The sequence below is a fragment of the Chelonia mydas genome, chromosome 11 (assembly GCF_015237465.2).
Source record: "Chelonia mydas isolate rCheMyd1 chromosome 11, rCheMyd1.pri.v2, whole genome shotgun sequence".
Taxonomy (NCBI): Eukaryota; Metazoa; Chordata; order Testudines; family Cheloniidae; genus Chelonia; species Chelonia mydas.
In genome coordinates, this window is record NC_051251.2 from 25,240,343 (window position 1) to 25,258,916 (window position 18,574).

At 41.8% G+C, this 18,574-nt stretch overlaps 1 long non-coding RNA gene across 1 annotated transcript in view; it reads right to left on the bottom strand.

Moving 5' to 3' along the window:
• Positions 1–12,244: 12,244 nt before the first annotated feature.
• Positions 12,245–18,574, bottom strand: part of LOC122462350 — a 48,782-nt gene continuing 42,452 nt past the window's right edge. Inside the window, exons 2-3 of the long non-coding RNA XR_006284845.1 lie at positions 16,993–17,129; positions 12,245–12,452 (exon numbers count right to left, since the gene is read on the bottom strand). This is a non-coding gene — a long non-coding RNA (uncharacterized LOC122462350). The remainder of the gene's footprint in view (positions 12,453–16,992; positions 17,130–18,574) is intronic.

Consider the following 18,574-nt stretch of genomic DNA (forward strand, 5'->3'; position numbering starts at 1 on the left):
CTGCAATAGCATATGCCAGAGTTCCATACTTTGTCGGCTAGTGTGATATTTTGATTGAGTACCAAGCTGTTTCTATGAGTCAAAAGGAAAACATTATCTTTGGGGTTATGGAGTGTGTTATATAAGGTGCTTTACATTTATGTAAGTATTGCTATGTTTACCATAATGTTTTCTAATATGTTTACTGCATTTTAAATTAAGTAATAAGTTACTCTTTTAGAGTTATAGCATACTGGAGATTGTAAAACCCCATCTTGTTATCAAAGTATCTATCTCCAAGTTAAGTGTTCTTATCTTCATGCATATTTATGCTCAACATAAGGAAGAAAGTTAAGGTTGGGTAGGGAAGTGTAACTTTCCTCCCACATGCTAAAGCATCAGAGAGCAACTGATATAGTTTCTGATCGCAAGAACTTGGAGGAGAAATGTACAAAAAACTGTCAGGATGAAAAGTAAAGCATCTTGTTGAGAAGCATCCCCTCCTGTTTAACTACCAGTTTGTTTCCTACATAGTTTTCCCCTTTTCAGTTGTTTCTTTCTCAGATTGATTGGCACTTGACCATCATTGCTGATGTCAATTATCTACTGCTTTTTCAAAATTCTCTATCACTGCATGCACTCTTTTCAAACTTGAGTTTGATATTCAAGATAGGCCTAAATCAAAACTCCACATCCAAACACCCTGGAATTTTTTTTTTGAGGGGAGGGGTTGGTATAGAAGGAGGGGCAGGTTCAAAATGTAAACCCTATCTCTTTTCATAGATTTGCCCATCATTATTCCCAATGAGTACTGATAAACTTTGTACAACAACACAGTGCAGCATCATGTCTTCTATATATGCCACATGTTGCAGTAAACTATTTCAGGAATGCTTAAGACAGTATTTATAAATATTAGGACTATCTGTTGTATCAATCCAGCTGTAAAGCCAGGTAGCTTAATTAGCATGGGGGACTTCAATTTCTGTAACATAAGCTAAAGGTCTCAAGCAGCCAGCACTAAAACAACCTTGAAATTTCTAAACATTATAGATCATTTCCTAACGCAAAAATTGTTGCAACCAATATGTGGAATTTCTATATTAAACTTTTTTGGTTAGAACAAGGAGCAAATGATCACAGAACTAAAAGTTAATGGTAGCTTAGGTGCAATTGAGCATGACTTGATCATATTCATAATATGTGAAGCTGAATACAGTCTGGACCAGACCATATCAATTTGGTGCTTTAATAGGGCCAATTTCACAAAGCTTTAAACAATTATGAGCCAAATCATCTCGGAGAAAGAATTTAATCAGAAAAATGTTAATGATAATTGGGAATCATTTAAGAACACCTTATCAGATGCCCAAAGTCCACAGTTGAGGAGGAAGGCTGTGCTGGTTCCAAAAAAACTTGGTTTTGAAGATAAGTGAAGGCAGCTGTACAAAGTAATATATAACAAATGGAAGAAAGGGTAAGGTGATAGTAATGGATATAAATCAGAAGTTAGGAATTGTAGAAAATTGATAAGGGAAGCCAAGGGGGACAAGACGAACACTATGGCCAGCAGTTTTAAAGATAGGGTTTTTTTAAAAAAAGATATTAGGAATAAAAATAAACCTGACAATGGTATTGTTCCGTTACTAGATAGACATGGTAGAATTATGATCATCATTTTGGAATCTGTGAATCTATGAACTGGGACTTCAACTGTCCAGGGCTCAGAAAAAAAATATATAATTGTTAAACACCTCCAAAAATAACTAAAAATAGCTTTCTAAACATTAAAAATGTCTTTAAAAAAACAGTAAATCAGGTCCTTTTGAAGCTAGAAGAGGATATAATGGGCCTCATTGCAAAGCTGGGAGTCTCACAATTCCAATGGGATACAGCTCCTTGCCACAAGTCTCCACTTTGTCCAAGCTGCACAGTGAAGCTGTTGGAGGAATGGAGCAAATTGCAGCTCTCTGATCCATAGCAACGCACTTTGGGCAAAAGTTAGAGAAGCAGAGAGCCTACTCTAACTTCCACCATTGATAGTGACATTTACACTGTAGAGGATCAGGTGTAGTGGAACTCTGCTCTGCCATGCCCCTGCTTTTCCCCCCAGAATGCCCTCTCCTGCCCCTTACACTGAGAGAGGGGGCAGCTTCCACCAAGTGGAATTCAAGATAGAATTCTCCACCAGTTTTCCCTCGTGGAAACACTCAACTCACCATGAGCTGAATGTTTCCACAAGGGAAAACTGGCGGAGGATTCATCTTGCACTGCTTACATGGCACAAAGTGGTCTTTTTTTTTTCCCTAGGCCTATAGGGTCACAAGATATCAGACTTTAAAGCCATGATATTTAGAAAAGCAGTCACTGTCACAAACCCAGCACTTGTGCTTCTCTTGGGCTTTCAGGAAGGGGTAATTTGGAATGTGGGGGGCAGGGAGAGAAGATGAATCCATGTCTGTGGCAGGTTGATTTAAAAAATAAATAGTGGCTGTGTGAAGCTGCTCAGTGGTTTGGAATGTGAGAGCAGATCCTGGAGGGATGGATTATATCAGGCAGGTGGAGTTCTCCCAGGTGCACAACAGATACATGTACTACATGGCTCTTCAGTTTGTCACATGGATATCACTCCCACAAGAGCGTGTGGGAGAGAAACAGCTAGCTAATGTTTTGTTCCTTTTGAGTCATGTATGATTAAGTCAAAGCAAAACTCTATTGAACATTCAATATTTATCAGATCATTCTGTTACTGCTGAGCCAGGAGAGGAAAATGAGCCAGGAAGAAAGAAATATTCATTGTGTTCCCATTTGGTTTACTCCTTAGTATTTCCTCTGGGAACCTGCCCTCACAGTTGAGAAATGCTGCCTTATGTCTGCCACAAGTCTACATCTCACCGCTGGCTACTGGTTTCCTAAAGAATAAATACATGCTGCAGCAAACAAATCCATTTATAAAAGGTTTATTCTGTTAACCAGTGTACATGACAATGAATCTGTGTATTACCTGTTTTGAATTGTCACGGAAGTGATCGGCACAGAGCACTGGAACCGCTTCAAGTTTATACAAAACTCACCTCACATAAGTCAGAGTAGTCAACAGAAAAGTCCAGTAGTCATTTTGTGGCTAATAATTACTTTCTTTTAAAAATCATTTTGTGAACATTGGATGGAAGATGATGCACAAATGCAAACTGTCAGTTTAAGTCCCAGTCTGAAATATATTCTAGTGTAAACACCTCATTTGCTGGCCTATTTGCATTGCTTTTAGTCAAGTTTAATCATACTGATTATTCATCTATTGTTTTTGGCAGGGGCAGGCAGGTAAATAAGCTCTGAATTATTTTTGCATAGATTCTGGCAAGTAGTGGCATTTATTTAAACATCTTAGAAAAGCTAAAATCACTTTCATGCCAAGCTATTAAAATTTAAAAAAAAAAAAATCTGAAAGTGTAATGCCTTTTCCCTGCATTTGCTTGAATGTAATACATGTGATTAATAGATTTTAGGTACAGAAAATAAATGAATGTAAGTGATGGTGACCTTTGATTTCCATATTAAAGCTCCTAGAATCAATTGATGTATTTTACCAAAGGTGCATATTGTAGCACGTAGACTAGATGCTTCCATAATGAATCTTAATCTTTAACATGAGATATTCTTTTGAGAGAAGGGACTTGCATTACCAAGTATGAATAAAGAGGACAGTAATCATAAAAACTTGGCTGCTTTTTTTTGGCTTGTTATGAAAGATCTTAGTTTTCAAAGGAAGGACTAGCATGGGAAGTAGGATATGCTAACAAAAGTATCAAAAAAGACATGAACAAGTAGCTCTGTGCTTTTATGTCACATCCCATTTTCAAAGTTCATGAAAAATGCTTCTATATTTGTAGTTTTACTGTGAAATCAGGACTGTGATTGAAGGGAGACAGAGCCAACATGTAGGAAGTGAGATATTGGCAGGCTCTCCCCCTCACTTGAAGACAGGAGAAAACAGCTAACATTTTACTCTGTATCTCACAACTGAGCAGCTCCCCTAATTTTGTGGTATGAGAGTCCTCTATAGAGGACAGTTCCATCCCCTCAATTTGGAACAAGATTTGTTTTCACCTCAAAAGTTTATAGTTGAGGACTTGTAAGGGAATTTGGAAATGTAGCTGTATCCAGCTGCGTGTGGTGCACATAGCAGTTTCCATTCTGGCATGCCCTCCCCCCACCAACTCAGACAATGGTGTAAGTGGAAAGGGTGCAACACCAACCTGACATTTTCAAGACACACCAAGATAATCTATTAAAAAAGAGTGCTATTGTAATGATGCACACTCACCACCAGGGCACACCCTCATCTAAGGGCCCAAAGTTAAGTTGGTTGTCATCTCCTTTGCCCCCTGCAGAACATCTATCTTTGTGCCTTGATCCAGCTGATAAGGCTCATCCAAACCCCTTCCAGAGTAACACAATGTCCAGTCGCAGTCCCAAAGATTCAACCAGTCCTCTGGATCTTGTGTGCTACCCTTCCTAGGGTTCCATTGCCTTTCCCCATCCCTGACATCAAGCATTGTCCTGCACACCTTAAAGCTTCCTGAGACTCTAGCCTCCAACAATCTCTGGTGCTTTAGCCATTCACAGAAGCCAGCCTTCCTGTCTCCTCCCTGTGGCTTTCTTCACTACCCTGAACTCTCCCAGAATATGTAAAAGGCCCAGGTGCCTGCTGAGTTATCACCTGTTCCTTCCTTAGTCCTGCCTTCTCTGGCTGACAAGTAGTTTCACTTCACCTGGACAGTAATTAGGTATGTGACTAACTAGGGCTTTCACCCCTTCACAGCTAGTATTAGGTCCTGTGGTTACTTAGCATTAGACAGAGATTTGAGCCATGAAGTACATATCTAAATCTGGATTCAGATCCAAACTTACCCAGAATTTGAGAGGCGTGAGATTGGATTCAGTGTTCCAGTATTGGCCCATCTCTAGTACATCTTAAAGGATCAATTCTTATGTTAGAATGTTGACAACATCTCTATAAACTACTGAGAACAAGAAACAAAATCTACTCATAGTTGCACAGGTGCAACGGAGCAGAACTTTGCCAAAGTTGAGTTTTTAAAAAACCCTAAGGTATGTTACTCAGGATATGGTGGTACTGCATTCAAGCCAAAGTGAATCTAATCTAAGTAATGATGTGTTGTCATTTATGCTACTAACTTTAAAGTATTTATGGCTGTTAAGACAGTCAAATTGTTTGAAAATTCTTAGACCTCTTACTATGAAAAGAAATTGAGAAGATGTAATAACTGGAACAGCTTCTTTAGTAATGACTCCTCCATAATAGATGTAGTTTCAGGTGAAAAGGAGAGAAGTGAGGCTTTTAGGTTCTTTAACAAATTTTAAATTTATTTTAGACATTCATAAGTTATTGTTGGGAAAATATTTCACAAATATTCTTCATAAAGCAGCTTGTATTTAGTTCACCATTCAGCTTTTCCTGTAGCAGTGATTGCCATTCAACTTTCTGGCTCTAAAATATTTTAACAGCTTCATAATGCAGGCAAAAATGTTATCGGTACATTATATACAATTAAACAAATATTATATATTTTATTTAAACAGCAAGGACAGCCAAATGCTTTTAATGGTGCAAAGATTTTTTATGGAAAGCTGGACTAAAGTCCTAAAAATGAATGGAACAGTAACTAACACTTTGTAGGGCCAGAATTGTATAGACCAAAAGTGTTTGAGGAATAATGACCCTTCTTTTCAAAAAGGGAGCACTAGAAGATTACTAGATTTAAATAAAATAAATCAAATTTGGTATGAGGCAATCACCTGCAAGATTTAAGAGAGCTATCTGAAATGTAATTACGTAGCTTATTGTAAAGTTCAGACACAATTTTTCACTATGTTTGCCTCTGGTGGGGTGGGTGTGTGTGGGGGGGGTCTTTTTTTTTTTTAAATCTTTTGCTTGAGGTCCTGCTCAAAACACATTGGTATGAAATTCCTCATTGTGACATTTGTATGGTGATGCACATAGATTTGACTAATACAAAAATGTCAGTTATTTCCTGTTTCCCTAAAGTTTGTGACTTTTCCAATTTTTACTTAAATTTTCAAATTATGGGGTAAATTCTGTTCCCAGAAGCACCTAGGCATCTCCTAACAATTTAAAGGAGTACTTGTGGCACCTTAGAGACTCACCAATTTATTTGAGCATAAGCTTTCGTGAGCTACAGCAGTATGCATCCGATGAAGTGAGCTGTAGCTCACGAAAGCTTATGCTCAAATAAATTGGTTAGTCTCTAAGGTGCCACAAGTACTCCTTTTCTTTTTGCAAATACAGACTAACACGGCTGTTAGTCTGAAACCTAACAATTTAAGTGAGTTACCAGAAAATCAAGTAGTACATATGTATTTGATTTTAATATTGAAACATATACATGATGATGCTATTAGTTATTAAATAGGAAAGACTTCCCCCTCAGCAGAGACCCATTATGCATCTTTGCTCTAAAAACAACAGAGCGCACATGATGTGTAAGGGGGAACAGCTTTAAGAATAATAGAGATGTTGGGGATCTCTGTGATCATCAAAAGGATCATCTTTCAAATCTCTCCTTAAAACTCACCTATGCCATAATGCCTGAAACACCTGGTATTGCTTTGGCATTTGGGGGCTGTGACCACTTCTCATTACACTAATCAAAATTGTCTCGTTCCTTATGGTCCCTACATATGTTCATTGTAGCCAGTGGCTGTCTCCTAACTTATATGTTGATTATAAACTCTTGAGGCAGGAACAATCTTTTTGTTAGAAAAATGGACTGGAGAAGAGAAGCCCAGATTAGGAAATTGGCTGAGCTGGGAGCAGGACAAAGGAAGGAGGAAGAGTTTAATTGGATTAGAAGTTTGGACAAAATACAGAGAATTATCCAGACTTTTGCATGCTTATCTGAACAGTGTATCTCTGTTGCTTCCAAAAGGCTGGGGCTTCTGGCACCCCTTTAAGGAGGAAGGGCCCTACCTCTGCCACGCCACACGGGAGGATATGATTTGGGCAGCCCTACATATGGTGTCCCTATAGCTCTGGATTGCCTTGATCAATGCGTGGTTGGTCATCAACAGAATTGCTTAAAATTCTTAAGTTCCAATCATGTAAAACTATGCAAACCCACTGAAGACAGTAAGACTGTGGAGCCCTCATGACAGCATCCTGCTATGGGTGGATGTAACAGCTGCCCATCATTTAGAAGAGCTGTAAGAAGCCATTAAGCTCTTCTATGGAACCAGAAAGCTGAAACAATAAGGGTCTCCAACCAAACAGACATATGCCACTGCCCAAACAAAAGGCACACATGAGACTGCTCAGGCAGTCTATAAGAATGCAGGTATTTTGCAGAGTATTATTTGAGTAGAGGTGTCAGTGTGAGAGAAGTCTACACTTAAAACTTACGCTAACATAGCTACGGTGCTCAGAGGTATGAAAAATCCACACCACTAGCCACCATAAGTTTGCCAGTCTACCCCCACATTGTAGACGAAGCAAGGTCAATGGAAGGATTCTTCTGTCAACCAATCTACCTTAGCTCAGGGAGTGGAGTTACTATAGTGATGGAAGAACCCCTTCTGTTGCTGTAGTAACGTCCCTGTAGAGTCTGCAGGGTTACAGTGGCATATCTATGGGGTGGCAGCTATTCTGCTGTAACCCCCATAGTGTAGACAAAGCAGTGGAAAAACACCATAGAGATACACCGAGAAGTACTGGGAATATAGCTTTTACCAGGGCCAAGAGAGCTTTTGGGCTAAGTGCTGACTGAAAGAAGGGTTTGGAACTGTGATCCACCCTGACTCTTGTTGTTTGATTCCTGCTACGTTCAGGGAAACAAGACTTTGTACATTCCTTGTAAGTAAATTGGATTGCATCAATGAAACACTAGACTCCACCAATTTCTCCCTCTAACTTGAACAACTTGCAAGATCCCAAATGTTTGGCTAACTGCTTGGGTCAAAAGGAATAATTATAGTTTGGTCTGCAGAGCCATTGTTACAGGTCACAGGCTCTGAAAATGAAAAAGCCCAGCTTGATTTTCAGATTCCAGGGTGAATTTATACAATTTGGAAGTTAGAGAAAAAATTTCTTTCACTTGTACAATAAGTCAATGTGATAAACATTGAGATAATAAACAAAGCCCTATAGTACCTATGTTTAGAGAATAACTTTTCAGACTAAAACTGCATTAAAAATTGTTCTTTGGAGTTAAGGGTCAGAACAAGTCTGTTCAAGACATAATGCTAAAGTACTGAAAAGTTAGAGATTTCGCCTTGGCCAACTTTACTTTCATGTGTTTATTTCACACAAAGGAACAAAGCTTTGACTCATCAGAATTGCTGGAGTGGAGCTTAAGGACCTGTGTAAATGAATAGCCTTCAAAAGCTATATAAAAACTTGTGTATTTCTAAGCTTGGAGGAAAAGATTGTTCATCAAGGACAGAGGACTACGTAATACAACTTAATTTTTCTTAAATGTTATCTGATAGAAATTATACTGTCTGGAATCAACAGAGTCTCAAGTACTACTACTCCCAAGAGAAGCTTCATAGTGTATATGTAACATGCTCTTCAGGTGTGTCTCAGATCTCCATCTAGTAGCTAGTCAACACTTAGAACAAAAGCTTACTGCCATCTACTTACAGAATTACTGCTTTCTCTCAACTGGTAGACATCAACGCTTTGTTAGGGAAGGTCTGGGTTCAAAATCTGCTGATGACCTGTAGTGACAGTCATTATATAAACATAAAGAAATACATGTTTTCTTAAGATAGACAAGAGGTGGGCAAACTACGGCCCGCGGGACCATCCTGCCTGGCCCCTAAGCTCCTGGGCTGGGAGGCTACCCCCGGCCCCTCCCCCGCTGCTCCCCCTTCCACGCAGCTATGCCGCCGCACGGGCAGCAGGGCTGTGAGCTCCTGCCACTCTGGCGGCGGCGGCACACGTGGCGGTGCAGCGGTTGGGTAAGGGATGCCGGGGGAGGGGGCAGTCAGGGGACAGGGAGCAAGGGGCGGTTAGGAGCAGGGGGTCCTGGGGGGCAGTCAGGGGACAGGGAGCAGTTGGATGGGGCAGAGGTTCTAGGACGGGACAGTCAGGGGTCAGGGAACAGGCGCGGTTGGATAGCGTGTGGGAGTCCTGGGGAGCCTGTCAGGCGGTGGGGGTGTGGATAGGTCTGGGCAGTCAGGGGACAGGGAGCGGGGGGGGGCAGTTTGGGGCTGGGGGTTCCGGGAGGGGGCGGTCAGGGGACAAGGAGCAGGGGGGGTTGGATGGGTCAGAGGTTCTGAGGGGGACAGTCAGGGGGCAGGAAGTGGGAAGGGGTGTATAGGGGGCAGGGGCCAGGCTTTTTGGGGGGCACAGCCTTCCCTACCCAGCCCTTCATACAGTTTCGCACCCCGATGTGGCCCTTGGGTCAAAAAATTTGCCCACCCCTGAGATAGACAAACATGACCCTTAATCATATGCAGAAAATATAAATTTTGCTATGTTTGCAGTGTTGATGTACCCATGTTGGTTTCAGGAATTTAGACTCACAAGGTGGGTGAGGTAATATCTTTTATTGAACTATTTCGATTGGTGAAAGAGGCAAGTTTTTGAGCTGACACAGAGCTCTTCTTATTCCCAGACCTGAAGAAGAGAAGAATGAGGGGGGATTTGATAGCTGCTTTCAACTACCTGAAAGGGGGTTCCAAAGAGGATGGCTCTAGACTGTTCTCAATGGTAGCAGATGACAGAACGAGGAGTAATGGTCTCAAGTTGCAATGGGGGAGGTTTAGATTGGTTATTAGGAAAAACTTTTTCACTAAGAGGGTGGTGAAACACTGGAATGCGTTACCTAGGGAGGTGGTAGAATCTCCTTCCTTAGAGGTTTTTAAGGTCAGGCTTGACAAAGCCCTGGCTGGGATGATTTAACTGGGACTTGGTCCTGCTTTGAGCAGGGGGTTGGACTAGATGACCTTCTGGGGTCCCTTCCAACCCTGATATTCTATGATTCTAAGAGCTTGTATGGCCCATCCACAATTGCAATTAGCAAATATATCCAACAGCCAGAGATGGGACACTAGACAGGGAGGTCTTAGAGTTACTGCAGAAAATTTTTTCCCAGATGTCTGGCTGGTGGGTCCTGCCTGCATGCTCATGATGTAACTGATCACCATATCTGGGACTAGAAAAGAATTTCCCTCAGCTCAGATTGCCAAATATTCTGGGGCATGGGGGTTCACCTTCCTTTGCACCGTGGGGCACAGCTTACTTGCTTATTTGAACTAGAGTAAATAGCAGATTGGCTATACTGAAAGAAAGACAGGAGACATTTGATTTGGTTTTAATCAGGCCACAACTTTATTATTAAATGTCTGGGACTACCCAGCTGATAAAAATATACTGTGCAGGTAACCCCATGTTCATTCAATAGTTAGCCAGGGGCTTCTGCCACCCCCCCATTTTTCCATCCAACTCCCAGTCAACATATTGCTGGGACCTTACTATCCACTCCCCTCCCCCATATGAGGGTTAAGGCTGGCTATAAGAAAGAGGGATTAGCTCCCTGCTGTACCATTCATAGGATCTGCAACTACCCCACCCCACCCCGTTCCATTCCTTTAACAAACACCTCCATTTTAAGACCTTTTCCAAGCCATTTATCCAGCCACTGTATACCTTCCCTATGGAGTACCTGCACTGGACATCCACCATGAGGAGGCATCAGCAATTAGCGTGGCTGCCTCCCCCCAAATCCCAGTTGGGTTCCCAAACATCTCTCACTCCCCCATTTTATATCGGCCAAAACAGATCAGCACCCAAGCCTGACAGGGGAATGCCATCCTCACTGGATAATTCTGATGCCCCATGTTGTGAAATTGCCAAGCCTCTTATGACCCCAAGGAATTTGGCCATCCCCTGTTCGCATCCTCCTCATCTTGTCCACCTAGGTGGTGATTCACGGCTCCCTGACAGACCCTGCATTAATGCATGTCTGACCACATCAATTTTTCCAGGAGAAAATAAAAATTGAAGGATCAGCTTCAAGTCCCTCTTTGCTCTGAGCATTAATTCAACCCCTTTATACATTCCCAAATGGTGTTTTCCAAGGTGCGCCACCATTATATCGATGACTGCTGAAGGGCCCTCACAGCCCACTCAGGATTGCCCCATCACTGGGCCCTGGTTGCAAACCCTCAAGGCAACTAGAACGCCCACCTCTGAGTACAGAAACAATCCTATGCCCACAGATTCACCCCGTGGTCTGCATGGCTGGTCTTCCAATATCTGGAATAAAATCACAACACATTAAATTGACTCACCACCCAAGGTTGTGCGCACACGTTTTGTATGCTTCTGAATGCCAACAGCTGATTGCCTGAATTGCCTCTGCCACCATACCTAGCTGTACTGCTGTTATTGTGGCCTGGATTCCGAATAAGTGGGAACCAAATTCCATGGGGCAGAATCATGCTCACCACCTTCCTGGAGGATAACAGAATTCTTTCCCAGGTGTCTGGCTGGTGGGTCTTGACCACATGCTCAGGGTCTAATTGCTCACCATATTTGGGGTCGGAAAGAAATTTTCCCTGAGGTCAGATTTCCAGAGACCCTGGGGATGGGGGTTCGCCTTCCTCTGCAGCGTTGGGCGTGGGTCACTTCCTGGTTTGAACTAGAGTAAATAGCGGATTCTCTGTAACTTGAAATCTTTCAATCAAGACTTGAACTTCATTAACTCAGCCAGTAGTTATGGGCCTACTGTAGGAGTCAGTGAGATGAACAAGAGGTCAGATGATCATGATGGTCCCTTCCAGCCTTTAAGCCTATGAGTATCTTTAATATTGTAGCGTGATGTCCATGAAAGTGTTAACTTGTGAAAGTCAACAACTTCAATAGTTGCTAGTAACAGTAGTCGACCCTCAAGATATACTCAGCCAGTGAAGGTGTTCTGACAGTAAAATGCTTCCGTCTTGTGTTTTACTGACTTAGTGACTTAACATCTTGCTGAGAGAGTAGCATTGGTGGTATTTTCCCTGGAACTGGTCTGAAGTGGATTTTACTGTCGCTTGCTCGCGTAGTAAAAATTTAGCTGCTAATAAACATAGCTGTATCTCTAATTAGCCTCTGGATTCTTAAATTTTGGTATTACACTCAATATCACAAATTATAGTACTAGTGATATAAAAGATGAGCTATAGTCAAGGACCTTTGTTTTCAGTTTTAATAGTTTTTATCAAAACATTCCTCATTTTTACAAAAGCTATTATTCATTTTTACGGATTTTCACCCAAATTTTGGACCATTCAGGTACATGAAAACATTGGTTATGTTAAGAAAATCCCAATGTGTTACCTTCAATAGATGTGGTTAAGAGCCATGCTGCTTCCTGCATCTTCAGTGTCCCACTTGGCTCAGCTGATGTGGAGAGACCATTTTCTAAATTCAGCTACATCCAAGACTGCAAGAGAACAAGCCTTAGAAAAAACATTTTAAAAAAACTGCTCCAAGCCTATGTTACCAGGGACATTTGGAATTTACACTGAAGCCCCTTACATCAAGCATAACAACAGCAAACTATTTTTAAAAGAACACAAACTCCAGCGCTACACGGCTTTTACTTATAGTACTTTTAACTTTTTGCTAGTTGTTGTTGCCCCATCCCCCCACATTCCCTAATATTAAGCCAGTTATTTACCCAGAAACTGTGAAGTTAATTTTTTGCAATTCTTCCATTGAGCATACCACATCTACACTATGGGCTAGGTCGGCATAGCTATGGCACACAACCATAAAGATTCTATTGGTAATCACTATGTTACAGAACTTTACATTTTTAAAGTGTTGTGCCTACATTAACTAATTAAATATGTAGGTCATATATAATCTTCCCTGCCCATCCTGCCACCACTGATTGCAGCAGAGGCGGGACTAAGCCCTGTATTTGTAACTAGAACCATGCAAAATTTTCCAAACAAAATTTGGAATCAGACAATGTCATTTGGTGTCAAGTTTTCTGCTAAGCAAAGAAGCCAAGTACATCTGGCAATTTTCAGGCCAAACCAATTTTGAAGCCACAGCTACAGGCGGTTCTAACATCTGACTTCAAAATAATAGCTAGTTACAGTCTCTTAATTACTGAGAAATTACTGCCCCTCCAAAATTATCTCACCGCTAGGCAGTTTGTGGACTCCAAAGTCCTGATGACATGGGAAGACTAAAGGGCTGAAGCACAGAAAGGCTTGGGATGAATGAAGTGCATCAACCCAGGTTCAGATGTTCTGGGTGGAGTTTTGTTGGCAGGACTAAAATATAAACTCACCCTCATTTCCAGTGGGGGTCAACATTCTAGTTGAAATTGTCTCAGATTATCAAACTTCCGAATATCTGTGTGTGCTACAGATTGGATCATTACAATTTCGTAAATGATTTGGATAATGGCACAGAACATGTGCTTATAAGGTTTGTGGATGACACCAACCCAGGAAGGGTTGTAAGCATTTTGGAGGACAGGATTAGAATTCAAAATGATCTTGACAAATAGGAGAAATGGTCTGAAATAAAATGGATGAAATTCAATAACGATAAAGGCAAAGTACTACACTTAGACACAAATAATCAACTGCACAAATACAAAATGGGAAATGACTGCCTAGGAAGGAGAAATGCAGAAAAGGATTGGGGGTTACAATGTATCACCAACTAAATATGAGTCAACAATGCAATATGTTGCAAAAAAAAAAAAAAAAAAAAAAAACAAATATCATTCTGCGATGTATTAGCAGGAGTGTTGTAAGCAAGACATGAGAAGTAATTCTTCTACTCTATTAATCACTGATTAGTATTGTGTCCATTTCTGGGTGCCAGACTTCAGGAAGAATGTGGATAAACTGGAGAAAGTCCAGATGAGTGCAACAAAAATGATTAAAGGTCTAGAAAACATGACCTACAAGGAAAGATTGAAAAAAATGGATTTGTTTAGTCTGGAGAAGAGAAAACTGAGGTAGGGACAGGATAACAGTCTTCAAGTACGTAAAAGGTCTCTATAAAGAGGACAGTAATTAATTGTTCTCCTTAACCACCGAAGACTGGACAAGAAATAATGGGCTTAAACTGCAGCAAGGGAAATTTAGGTTACACATTAGGAAAAACTTCCTAATTGTAAGGGTAGTTAATAACTGGAACAAATTACCTAGGAGGTTTTGGAATCTCTTGTTATTGAAGGTTTTTAAGAGCAGGTTAGACAAACACCTGTCAGGGATGATCTAATACTCAATCCTGCTTCAGTGCAGGGGACTGGACTAGATAACCAGTCAAGGTCCCTTCTAGTCCTACATTTCTATGATTGTATGATTTAACACTCAGCTAACTGTACTTTGCATTTGGCCACAATTCAGGTGATAATTCTGTGTACTGTACATTCAAGATATTTAGAGTCCTTTCTGCCTTTGTCTACCAAAATCTCCCACCAGAAATCAGGAACACACTTGTGAATATACCTCACTGTAGTGAGGCGGAGTGGCCACCCTCCAGACTTGAGAGTGAGGGACCACTACACTCCACCTGGTGGGCAAAGACAACTCCCCCCCCCCTCGCTGGAAGTATTGGGGTGGGATAGGAAGTATAGAAGGAAGGACCCTGTAGCTCAGTTGTGGCTGGAACAGGAAGGATGTGGACATCTCTTCTAAGGAGCCCAAGCCTTCTGGAGGAATCCAAACCAGCAGCTGAGCAGACCAGCAACCTACTGACCAAAGAAGCAGAACTCCGAGGAGTTGCTGGAAAAGGATCCCACCAGACTGTGAAGTGGCAAGATGGAGCCCGGTGCCTATGGAGCAACGCAGGCAGAGCTGACTAGGAAGTAGCCCAGGGGAACCAGACTTCAGTCCAGTTGTGCTGCTGGGAAGTGGAGCAGCATGATTGTGTTTCCCCACTGACCCAGTGGAGGGACCATGCACCACTAACAGGGCCATGGGCTGGGACCCAGTTGAATAGGGGTGGGCCCAGGTCTCCCTACCACCAGCCCCACACCTGGGGTTCACTGCATACTTCCCGTAGGCCAGAAGGCCTGTACCTGTGGATTATTGTCTGCCCCAACCAGGAGGCTCAGGGCTAAAGACTGCTTGTTGCTCTGCCCTGCCCAGAGGGTCAGAGCTCCCAGACTGTCAATTGGTATCCATTCCAGTCAGCAGGATGCATACTAGAGACTGTTTGTTGCTCTGCTCTGGCTAGCAGGGCCTGAGCCTGACTATTGTTGCCTGCGGAAGTAAGGCAGAGTGGCCTCCTTCCTGACTCGAGAGCAAGGAAACACTACACTCATTTATGGATGAACACAGTCCATGTTCAGAGTCTAGCGTAGGTCTCCAGCTGCTCAATCCAGAAAACTCAGATTTGAGAGTCAGGCAGAGGAGAATTAGACATAACATCTACTGACACAGCAGTACCAGACATTGGCAGCTGCACCTCCTTAAGAGGAGGGTTTTATTCTAGGAGAGAATTTTTTTTCCTTCACCTAGGTCTCAAGCATTAGCCAATTTAATTAGTCCTCTGCTCAGATTAGGGTTTCAACAATAAAGTACTACTTCCACCTCTTTACATAGAAATAGAACTACCTGGAACTGGGGCTGATGACTCCTTAGGTTTTGTAAATTGTGCCTGGCACTCAGCAATATTCAATGGCCACTGGCAAAGGATGGGAGAAAATTAAAACCTGCCTTAGTAAGTCTCAGAGGACACTGTCATTTTAATGTTATGCTCTTTGAGTTAACAAATGTGTCTGAAGAGGCCCAAAAATTAATGGGTGTTTTGGCAGGATTCTTTTATAAAAGGTAAGTTGTCGATCTGAATGACCTCATGTCAGTATCACCTAGTTTTAAATTATATTTACATGATTTTTAAAAGGCAGCATTTCATTGAATTTAAAATGCAGGGCTTGTCTTTGAATTAAATAAGAGTGAAAATAATTAATGGGGAAATACTGATAGGATGGTTGATAAGTATAGAAGCACTGAGGACAAATCCTTCCATATTTGAAGTCATTTTACTTAACTGCAAGAATGGTACACTCTCAACAGACTGGCAGTGGAATATGGAGAATTTCAGTCGTGAGTCCAGTCTGAATACGGATCAGAAGCCTAATTATGCAAACACTTTTTCGAGTGAGTACCACTGACTTACATAAACAAACAAACAGTCCTTTTGGTTGCACGTGAGTAATTGTTTGAAGCTGCACACTAGGTTGTTGGTGACCCAAAGTCACGAGGGTGTTCAGTGTGAAATGAACTAGTGGCCGCATGCCCACATCAGAAAAACTATCACCATGACCACAGTTGCCACTGATTGGCATTCCCAAGAGATGCCACACACTGAATGGGAATGGAGAATGTTCTCAGACACAAAGGTGGTGGTCCCTCCTATGTCAAGTTTCAGACATACATGTGAAGTAGCAAAGGTTAGGTACACTTGCACTTCCTTAGTCTGTCCTGTACCCTGTCCTTTGGATCGACAATTTCAGTCTCCAAGGCAGTCAAACAAAGAACCTTTCATCATCAAAAAATTTATATTAAAAAAAAAATCATACAAGAACAAAGGTAATTCTAGTCAGTGGGCTAGTTTCACAAATAAATTTAGATGTGGTGACACGGAGCGTTGCCACCCCTAATTTTTAGGTGCCCAGAAAATTTCTGGGATTCACAAATCCTGAGTATGGTACCTCAGCTCCCTGTACAATTAATGTGTGTGTGTGTGCGGGGCGGGGGCGGAGATAAATGCCTCAGAATGGGATTCACAGAAGCCTGCGTGCTAGGCAGCTCCTTGCCTAAGCTAGACAATGAGAGGGATGTGTCCTAACACCTCCCCTCTCTTGGGGATAGGCACCACCCTCTGCTTGGAATTCTGAGCTGCAAACCCTGTCTTGGTGTTAGGTGCCTACACCCTTTTAGCAAGAGGCTGGTGTGAGGAGGACCTCCTTCATAAACTTCTAGCCCATGGGCTAGAGAACTCACCTGGGTTGTGGGAGACTCCCAGTTTAAGTCACCCCTCCAACTGACAGAGAGAAGGAATTTGAACTGGGCTCTGCCATCTTTCAGGTGGGATAATCTGATGTAAGGGTCCTTCAGTCTCTCCTGTTGAAGCTGTTCCACTGTGGATAAAGAAGTCATTAGAGCTTAGAGACTGGATCCTGGGTCTCCCATCTTCCGGCTGAGTGTTCTAATCACCAGGCTACAGAGTTAGTTTTTCAATTTCTCTCTCTCTCTCTATTAAATAACACAAATTTAGAAAGAAAGAAAGAAAAGAAGTCCTTCTGTGATACCTGGAAAAAACTTGGATAGGTCATAAGAACATAAGATTGGCCATACTGGGTCAGACCAGTGGTCCATCTAGCCCAGTATCCTGTCTTCCGACACCAGATGTTTCAGAGGGAATGAAGAGAACAGAACAATTTATTGAATGATCCATCCCCTGTCATCCAGTCCCAGCTTCTGGCAGTGAGAGGTTTAAGGATACCTAGAGCATGGGGTTACATATTTGACCATCTTGGCTAATAACCATTATTGGATCTATCCTCCATGAACTTATCTAATTATTTTTGAACACTGTTATTCTTTTGGCCTTCACAACATCCCCGGCAATGAGTTCTACAGGTTGCCTGTGTGGTGTGTGAAGTACTTCCTTATATTTGTTTTAAACCTGCTGACTATTACTTACATCGGGTGACCCCTGGTTCTTGTGCTATGTGAAGGGGTAAATAACACTTCCTTATTCACTTTCTCCACACCATACATGATTTTATAGACATCTGTCATATCCACCCTTGGTCCTCTCTTTTCCCAACTGACCACTGCCAGTCTTTTTAATCTCTCTTCATATTGAAGTTGTTCCATATCATTTTTGTTGCCCTTCTCTGTAATTTTTCCAATTCTACTATAGCTTTTTTAAGATGGGATGACCAGACTGCATGCAATATGCAAGGTGTGGGTGTACCATGGATTTATGTACTGTAGTGGCATTGTGATATTTTGGATCTTATCTCTCCCTTTCCTAATGGTTCCTAACATTGTTAACTTTTTTGATTGCTGCTTCACATTGAGCAGATGTTTTCAGAGAACTAACTATGATGACTCCAAGATCTCTTTCTTGAGAATTAGCAACAGCTAATTTAGACCCCATCGTTTTGTATGTATAGCTGGCATTATGTTTTTCAATGTGCATACTTTGAATTTATCTACACTGAATTTCATCTTCTATTTTGTTGCCCCCCTCATCCGGTTTTGTGAGATCCCTTAGCAGTCTCTTAGCACTCAGCTTTGGACTTAACTATCTTGAGTAATTTTGTATTGTCTGTATACTTTGCCACATCATTATTTACACCTTTTTCTAGATCATTTATGAATATGTTAAACAGCACTGGGCCCAGTACAGCTATTTACCTCTCTCCACAGTGAAAACTGGCCACTTAATCCTATCCTTCGCTTCCTCTCTTTTAACTACTTACTGATCCATGAGAGGATTTTCCCTCTTACCCCATGACTGCCTACTTTGCTTAAGAGCCTTTGGGGAGGGGCCTTGTCAAACGCTTTCGGAAAG